General features: G+C 44.4%; 1 long non-coding RNA gene across 1 annotated transcript; it reads right to left on the bottom strand.

The window, feature by feature from the left end:
- Window positions 1–5,928: 5,928 nt before the first annotated feature.
- LOC119342126 lies at window positions 5,929–7,696 on the bottom strand. Its single transcript, XR_005165397.1, has 3 exons — window positions 7,449–7,696; window positions 6,359–6,432; window positions 5,929–6,258 (listed from the first exon to the last, which is right to left on the bottom strand). It is a non-coding gene; the product is annotated as an uncharacterized LOC119342126 (long non-coding RNA).
- Between the last annotated feature and the right edge of the window lie 2,226 nt (window positions 7,697–9,922).

Consider the following 9,922-nt stretch of genomic DNA (forward strand, 5'->3'; position numbering starts at 1 on the left):
TGTGCCCGTTCACGGCGGAGGCACGGGCTTCTCGTTCAGTGACATTACCACGCGGAACAAGGTGGTGCGCGGTGGATTGGGTACCTTGCTAAATCTCATTCGACTGTTGATGATTACCTTGCTAAATCTCAACGAAGCTAAATCTCATTCGACTGGCCACGTGAGACTTCCGCGTGGACATTACCACACGAAGCTGTCGACAGGGTACCTTGCTAAATCTCATTCGACTGGGATTCATTTTGAAGTCTTAGTCAGCCACCCAGACATTAGATCTGCGAAAACACTAACGCCCACACGTGTGAGCGTCTGGCAACTCGCCCACACGCATAGATCCTCGTTCAATCAATTCTGCACGAATCTTGACGCGTTCTAGCAGTTTTTATGTGCCACGTAGGACTAAGCTGGTGAGTGGGCATTCATCTGGTCGCCCACACGTTCTGTTTCACCACACGGGGGGCTGGTGTGTGGGCGTTTATCACTTCGCCCACATGCCCGTCTCCTCGCCCATACCCAAAGCTGGCAGTTGCCATGTGTTTCTGCAGGGTACATGGCAACTGCCCTAGCTTTGCTTTGTAAGCAGATGACAACTCTCTTTTACCCGAGTTGCCATGTGTTTTTGCATGGTACATGGCAACAATCCTACCGTACACGTAAGCAGATGGCAACTCTTTCTTTTACGTGGCAACTGCCCTAGCGTGCTTGTGAGAACATGGCAACTCTCTTTTTTACCCGAACATGTTTTTTTGCCATGCCTTTTTGTAGTCCTACATGGCAACTGCCTAGTGTTAGTGGGTGGCAACTCCTAAAGTTTTGAAATCATGGCAACTGCAGTGGACCGGACCATACATGGCAACTGCAGTTGAGCAACCATGGCAACTGTAGTTGCCCGACATGGCAACCGAAGTTCAGCGACATGGCAACTGCAGCTAAACGAACATGGATGAGGGTCTGGACCATGGCAACGGTGGGACGTGCGGTGACTGTACGTGCGGGACCACGAGGTACGAGGCCTGACGTACGGGGCGTGTGGGCGTTATCTCTTTCACCCACACGCACGCGTGTGAGAGGGATCGGAAGGGGAAAAAAGAGGTGTGTGGGCATTACTTGTTTTGCCCACACGTAGGTGTGTGGGCTGTTCCTCTTACACACCACACAAAATGTGTGGGCAAACCTCCTAATGCCCACACGTGTGGCACTTATCGCCGTCCTAGATCTGACCTCCTACACGCCCATGGACGCACTTGGGCACATCCGAGGCTAGTAGCCGGTAACACCTCAAATTTTCCCTTTAACAACTGGACATATCCATTAGAAAACCTCGAATTCATAGAAATAAATGCAACGTAAAATTAGTCTAAATTCTCGCCGGCGATCGTTCTTGTTACACTATGTCCATTTGTCCCGATTCATAAAGCTCATTTGTCCCGGTTGCCAAATCAGGACTAAAGGGTCGGTACTAAAGCCCTCCCCCCCCTCCAAGTCTGAGCACGCTTAACTTTCGAGTTCTATTCCCCCTAGTTTTCAAGTCTGCATTTGTTGTTTTCCTGACAATACTAAGCTGTCAATCCTATTAACCCTTAGGAGTTGAACTTGAGCATTAAGCACCGTTTGAGTTTGAAACTATTATTCTATAACACAATAATTATTTATTAACACTAATATTTCTTGAATAAGTAGTTTGACCAGATTTCAAAATAGTTTGACCATAGTTTGACCAGATTTGACCATAGTTTGACCAAAAGTAAAAAACTAACAATAATTATTTATTAACACTAATATTTCTTGAGTAAGTAGTTTGACCATAATTTGACCAGATTTGATCATAGTTTGACCATAGTTTGACCAAAAGTCAAAAAACTAAAAAAATATTTATTAACACTAACATTTCTTGAATAAGTAGTTTGACCATAGTTTGACCACAATTTGACCAGATTTCACAAAAAATCAAAAAAACTAAAATTTGAGCATATATTTTTTTCCTTTCAGAATTTAAGGATTTTAACAATTTGCAAACAGGCCTACGGCTGTCAAAATTGGATGCGGATTTTCGTGCTGATTTTCTTTGATATATTATGCGTTTTTTTCGACATCGTATGCAAAAGATATATGTCCGTTTTACTTTTTCATAACACTTTTTTTGCAAAACATGTCCAAATTTAAGTTTTTTAATTTTCCTAACTACTCCCCCTGTCCCAAAATATAAAAACGTTTTTGACACTAGTGTAGTGTGAAAAACGTTGTCATATTATGGGACGAAAGGAGTAGTAGATGTAGTAATATAACTACATCTCGAAGGATTTTAATTTTTAAAGTTTTTATCATGTTCTTTTGTTTTTTACAAAATTGAAAAAGCGATCGGGGGGGAGGTGGGGTGGAGGGGTAGAGTTTGAACTTTTAGTCCCTGTTTGAGACACGAACCGGGACTGAAGGGCATCGCACCCTTTAGTCCCGGTTAGTGTCTCAAACCGGGACTAAAGTTCCCATTTCAACCGGGACTAATGCCTTCCCGACGCCTTAGCCGCTCGAACCGGGACTAATGCTCACATTAGTCCCGGTTCGTGATGCAACTGAGACTAATTTGTATATTGGCTGTGACCAAAGCCTTGTTTTCTACAAGTGTTATTCCGGTCGTGTCCATGTCTGGGGCCGGCTGAGCCCCTCGGAGTGAAGGTGCTGTCGCTGACGAGGTAGAGTAGGACATGGGACACGCACCGGCTAACGAAACATGAGGTGCCGACGTCTCTCATGCCCTACTCTTCCTCGTCGGAGCCCAAGGCCTGCACATCGCTGGTCGAAATGAGGTCGCTGATGGATCCATTGTGTCGGAGCTCGACACGTCCACCACGATGGGGTTGCAGCCCCAGGGGTTGCAGGTCAGCCGTAGCAGCGTCGGAGAGTGCGACTCTGACTCGCCGTCATTTTCCGCGTGGGCTTTGGCAGCCTCCCGCGCACGCTGCCTCCGGAGGGTGTCGGTCAGCCTGGGCATTTGACACCATTATGAGGGTCCGTCACCGACCAATGACCAAGGCATCCATCGAGACGTATAGGGGGTTTAGGGTGCCCGGTGTAGATGCTCTTAGGATCCGTGCAGGGGCACGTGAGCAGTTCGATCATGCTTATGTCTTGCGGCATCGCGGCCCGAGCAGTTCGGTGGACGGGCGGAAGAACCCGTGCGGATTGGATCAAGCACAAATAATGAATGTATGTATTTTTTTTTGAATTTTATGTACGTATTGTTTTAATTGTGTTCATGATTAGTAGTACCAAATAAGCAGATTTATACTCCACAATCCACATTGCTTTGCTTTAATTGTGATCACATTTTTATGTTGATCATCTATTTGAAAAATGCTAAATGGATACACAGATGTATAATGCGATGAAAAGGAAAATACACATGAAGAACATATATTTAAAAAAAGTCACGTATTTAGGAAACTTAAAACATCTACACAAAAAATGGTTCAGCTTCTTAAGAAAAATGTTAAATGTGTACATAAAAATGCTCTTGATGTATACAAAATATGCACATTGTGTGTGTGTGTGAAAAAACTGTTTACGACGTGTGTAAAAAATGCATAAAAAATGTTTACCACGTATGTGAATTTTGTTGACCATGTATTAAAAAAATCCAAAATTTGAATTAAGAAAAAGAATAGATTGTGTATTTAAAAATATTCAACATGAATAAAAACAAACAATTTTCAGATGTACACTAAAAGTATACATCATGTCTATAAAAAGTAGTGATGTGTTGAACAAAAAAGTAACCAATGAAAACCAACAAAACAAAAAAGAAAACCAAAATATAAATAAGAAAAAACAAAGTAAATAGGTGAGAAACAATGAAAACCGAAGCATAAGAAAGAAAAAGCTAAACCCAACGAAAATCAAGGAAAAAACAAGGTAAACCGAAGTAAGATAATGAAAATTGTGAATACGATGCAAACAAAGGCGAAAACCAAAAAAAAAAGACACACCGACGAAAAAAGAAGAGGAACCCGTGCTTACCACAAATTTTTTTTTTGCAGATGAAAGGGACTTTTATTCATCACTCAAGAGCATGTTCAAACTTACATAGATCAGGGACAGCACCTGGCCCAAGCCCCAACAATACAACCGCGCGACATTCAGTTCTACCAAAATTAGCTAGATAATGACTGATGCTATTCTGCTCCCTACAAATATGAGCTAGCTTAACTACTCTTCCTTCCGACATAAGCCTCCTTATCTGATCCACCATCATGAAGTAACGGGATCGATTTCTGTCTACTGCTGTGATCATGTTAAGAGCAACAGCGCAATCTGTCTCCACTTCAACAGGTAGCTACGTTCACTGCAAGGCAAGGTTAATCCCCTCCAAGCAGGAAAAGAAGTTTGCTTCTAAAGGTTCTGCACATCCCCTCAGTCCTCTGCATGATGAGAAGATGATCTTGCCTGAGCTGTCTCGCAGAATCATTATGGCGCCCGTCTTTCCGGTGAAGGCGCAGGACGAGCCGTCGACGTTGCGCTTGGTCCATCCGTCTGCCGGAGGAGTCCATCGTGATCGCGCCTCATCTGCAACCTGAGCACGCGGTGCAGGCTTGCTTGATGCCCCCGCATCAACCACATGTTTGCCTTTCGACAGGTCTGCACTCGGATTGTTTTGGATGCCCACGCCACGAGTGAAGCTACTACTTTTCTCCATAAAGTTGGTTAAAGTTCAAAAACTTTGACTTAATATGAAAGCTGGATGTACACATATTCACTGACGGAAAGAGTATGCGCCTCGGATCATTGTTACAAGTGATATTGTGAGCAAGGTTATCCTGAGGGAGGAAGTATCCTGTGCAACACCGAGCGATTCTGGGCCACTCGACGGGGAATAGATGGGCTGGATGTTATCACAAGCTGGCTGCGGGTTATTTTACACAATGGACCTTGTCAAGTCATTGAATTGCGCAAAAGTCCGAAATTCCACTCCTTCCCTTTGCTCTGCCCCGTTCTGTACCAGTCTCTGTGAGATCCCCTCTCTGTACAGGCGATCTATCACGGACGAGCTCTCTTCAGCAGAACTCCCACCCCGATGGTTGCATTCCCTTTTCCCTCTATCTCCATAATCTATCCCTCTCCACGACGGTGATGACTATGGCTTCGCAGGACCGATGCACACTCCTGGTTTGGCACCGCTGCCGCTGCCGTTGCAGGCTCAGATTCAACGCCTCCGCAAATTCCAAACAAACTGAGTTGCTTTCTTTATTCAGATCGCGAGTTACATATTTGTTCCCTAGGCCGTAGCGAAAAAAGAGCTAAGAATATGCTCCTGATTACTGATTACGGTGGATATCATTGAACTTCTCGCATATATGAGCCTTCTCATATATACGTAAAGTTAACTGTGATCTTGTCAAATTTTCTGGAGATTTCTGAGTTCACATTCTAATTTGATTGAACTTGTACGAGACAATGTTTTTTGAGGGATCTACAATACAATTAAAGCCTGAATGGAATACTAAAACACATCCTCAAGCCTAAGCGCAAATTCTCTGGTGATTCTCAAAGCTGAGAAATCATTCGGCTAGTCCCCAAGTGGATTAGGCCACAAAGTAATTGTTAAAGCTAAATCACCATATATAGACACGGTCCATTTAACGTCCTATCAACTGGTGGAAGCATTTTGCGTTGGAACAGAGAACAAAATATACACATCATTGGAGAGAACTAGTCTTTAACTTCAATCAGGCAGAGACCAAAAACTAATACATATAAATGGAGAGAACCAGTCTCGACCCGGCTCCTCAGTTTTTCCTGCAGCAGGAAATAATTTCTGGAGCTTCACAAACACTAACCTGGTTCAACAGTCTCGCGTTTTTTTTGCTGGTAAGTCTCACAGGTTTAACACCATAAAAGTGTTACACAAATCCACTTGAACCATGATAAAACATAAAATCGTTCCACACATTTGGAATCACGAACTAACTTCTTAAACACATGAGTGACCCTTTTTACTAGAAGCATCCAAATGCATAAATGACAACAGAAGTAGAAGTACATATAGACTTGCACAGATTTGTTTCCTTTGTGCGCCAGGTTTACACAAAAGGAATCGAAAAAAATCAACTTAGCAGGAGCAACCAGTAGATACACTTCATGAGGAGAGCATTTCGGGCGATTGAGTACAAATCAATCATCAGTCCAACTAGCATGAACAGAAAGTCATCTTGATGACTTCAAGATTGATGGAATACATAATGCATGTCGAAATGACCACAGAGCCTCCTGCAAGAATAAACCTAGGGATTAATATGCCAAGTTAGCTACAATTGATGGTAATATATATGCAAAAAATATACTCAAATCAATGTGAAGCTAGGCTTACCAATTCCCTTTGTAAACACGGCAAATGGTACAACATAAGTGCCCACATGGTTTACTGCTAGCAAATTCCTGGATCTAACAGTAATTCTCATTCAGAATTTTATACATAGTATAGTCATATAGAACTGGATATAAAAAATAAATGAGACCAACCCAAGGGCAAACCCTCGTTGGCATTTTTTTATAGGAGAAACTCCGCGAGCACCATGCGTTCGAACGAGGACTCGAACTCGGATGGGCTGGCAGCAACTTCAGCTGCCCAACCAACGGGTCGACGCCCCGTCCTCGAACTGGATATACAACACATGGAAATTCAGCAAACCAACAGAAAGCCCCATGAATATTTGGGAGGGCATATGCATGCTCCGGGACGACAGTTGCACACGTGAGCTCCTAGAAAGACCACAAGTCCAAAACCTCATCTCCTAAAAATACCACGATCAATACCATAAGACCGTAGCGACACTGAATTGTACTAGGACCAACTGAGCAATGGCCCCAACCATTACACACCGCATATAGTTCTTCTACTAAATTTACACAATTGACTTGAACTAATTATTCCAACATCAAATTAGTGAAACTGACGCATCTAGTTATCTGAAACCTTTTGGATGTGGAAGCGAGACGAAGTTCAACTAGAATACTGGACCATGTAAGGCCCTTTTCATTTAATATCAGAAATGCAGATGTGAGAACATATAGAACATTACTATTTCAGGTACAAGAACATCACATGAACAACTAGTAATCATTAAAATCTTGCCGTGTACGCAGGGTCACGGTAATCCTTTTCTCACACGCATGTGGAGTGGTTCATGTACAATTTTACTCTGAAGCTAGCACAAGGTACGTGATAATTTGTTCTTGTGATGTTCAGTGCACACAGAGCAAAGTCCCTAATCTTTTTTCCACTCTAGCAATTGCAAATAGTGATAAAATTTTATCATTACGGCTAAATCTCACACATAAATTCGGTGCTATATAATACTACGATGCACTTGTTTCAAATGAACCGGGGGAAGTGAGGAATCGGAAGAACCAATATGACTGCACATTAATAATATAAGAATCAAATAGGGCGCACATACCTCAGATCCTCGAGCTGTAAAGGCGGGTAGCCGGCTCCTATGCAGTCGTGTTATTGATCCACAGAGCTACAGCCCTGCGTCGCTTCAAAGATGCAATCACAGCGCGCAGCCGCTGCCCTCTGGACCTCATGATTTGGATCCTGGGCGTTGTTGTTTCAACGCCTGAGAGGGAGAGGGAGATGGACAGGAGAGAGACAGGGAGTTCTCGAGGAAGAGGAGAGGGAGATCGAGGGACAGAGGCGAGTCGCCCAATTTTCTATGAACCCTAGCTTAAGCCGCAGGCCCTGGTTCAGTGGTACAGAAAAGGAATAGAGGAAACGAAGGAGACGGATTTCAGAGGGACTCTGCGCGCAGTTAAATGGTTTTACAAGGCTCATTATGTAAAATGTGCCGGCGGCTACGTGATGATAACATCCCATCCTTCAATTTTTCATCCACTGGCGCAGAATCGCTCGGAGCATCCGATGCACGAGTTCGCTCGTTTCACCAGATACGTTCTCTATCCTGAGGCCGCCGCGGTGTTAACGTAGAGGAGAACCAGATGAGATCGTAGAGGTAGAAGTTGTGTGTGGGGGGTCATTTCGAGATGGGATCAGGATAGGAATCGAGATCGTACGGAAGCAACGGAGCAGCGGATGAGGGCGTGTAGCAGATCGGGTCAACTCGGCGCACGGTACATGCTGTAATTTGTGAGAAAGCTCATGTATCAGTTGATCAGGCCTGGTGTGTATACATGTACAAGAGGGCTAATAGCATCTACAGCCGGACTTCGCAAATCCAACACCTCAAACGCCCGCGGACGTAACAAGGTTTGTTCGTGGGCAATGACTGGTCACGTTTTAAAGATTTGTTTCTATAACTTGACACCTCAAATTAGAAACCTCAAATCCATATTATTACACGCAACGTGAAACCTAATCTAAACGGAGCTCGTCTGGCTCCGCCGTGCCTATGTTCGGCGGCTAGCTGCGCTCCCCAGAGTATTGGTCCGGTCATTGGCAAGGTAGAGTAGGGCATGAGACATGAGCCGGCTCACGAGACTCAAGGCGTCGCCGTCTCACATGCCCTACTCTTCCTTATCCGAGCTCGGAACCCGAACAGTGCCGGTGGACATTAGATCGAAGATGAATCCGTCCCGGGACAAGCCGGCGACATCCACCATGACGTGGTTGTGGAGCCCGGACTACTACACCATATGGGGTGTCGGCGAATGCGACTCCGCCTGACCGACGTCCACCACCGCGAGGGCAACCGCCGCCTACTGTGCCCACTGCCTCGCACGGCGGGCACGTCGCACCATGTTTTCGTTCGACGACACCCATGTTGCGTCAACGGTCAATGCACGCCAACGAAGGGGTTGCGTGTCTGCCACCGCGTATGGACGCCAGACGGACTACGCGTCTTCGGTGAGGCAGCAATGGCACACCTAGTGCCAGATCCATGCGTCATTTGGGCGGACTCGATGGATTCCTGACGGAAGGAGTCCTAGTGATGCCTCACACGGGCTCTTCCTGGGAACGGCGGAGCGCAAGGCGGATGGCCATCTCCTCCTTCGGACCACATGAGATGAGCTTCGGGTCGACGGATCTGAAGGTGAATAACTCAGATTCGCTGTCCGCCCTGTCGGAGACAGTCGAAAATCGCCGGACGGGAACTTGGGTGACGAAGGGGAATGAAGTGAAGTGGACCAGCTCGCTTGCGCCCGCTACGTGGACCAGTGAAACACTCTGGTGGTGCATGCATTTAGTATGAGACCGCTACGTGGACCAGTGGAACACTCTGGTGGTTCATGCATTTAGTGTGGGACCCAGCCCATGGTACATCACGTGTGCAGTCTAATTACTACTTTTGGTGTCTTCTGTTTGTCTAACTTAAAACACCTGCCTTATTTGTGTGTGGTGTTATTTCTCGTAATTACTACGTGTGAAATTTGTCTGCAACAACTTGCACTAAAAAAATTGTTGCCGGAGATTTAGGACTAATTTTTTTTTACAGGATGAGAGATTTAGGACTAATTAGTTGCAAGACGATTTGATCTACTAGCTTTTCCAACCAAGTTTCGGTTGATTAAAGAAAATCATAGTTTTCGTCTCTTAACTTTTGATGGAGTCGAGATTCGTCCCTCAACTTCAAAACCGGATAACATGCACCCTCAACTACTGAAATCAGACAAGGTTCGTCCTTGGACTTGGTTCAAACCGGATAACATGTACTTTTCCCAAATCCGTTTTTTTAAATCATTTACTTTTTTCAAAGCCGCGTATTTTTCCAAGTTCACATATTTTTTTCTAGTTCACATACATTTTTTCAAATTCATGAAGTTTTTAAAGATTACGGCAATTTTTCAAAATTCGCGTACTTTTACCAAATCTGTGATTATGTTTTTTAATTCATGTAATTTTTTCAAATTCTCATACTCCCTCCATTCCCTTATACAAGGCCACTATCAAAAAATACATTTTGCATCAATACAA

Source organism: Triticum dicoccoides, chromosome 7B (genome assembly GCF_002162155.2).
Source record: "Triticum dicoccoides isolate Atlit2015 ecotype Zavitan chromosome 7B, WEW_v2.0, whole genome shotgun sequence".
In the NCBI taxonomy this organism is placed as follows: domain Eukaryota; kingdom Viridiplantae; phylum Streptophyta; class Magnoliopsida; order Poales; family Poaceae; genus Triticum; species Triticum dicoccoides.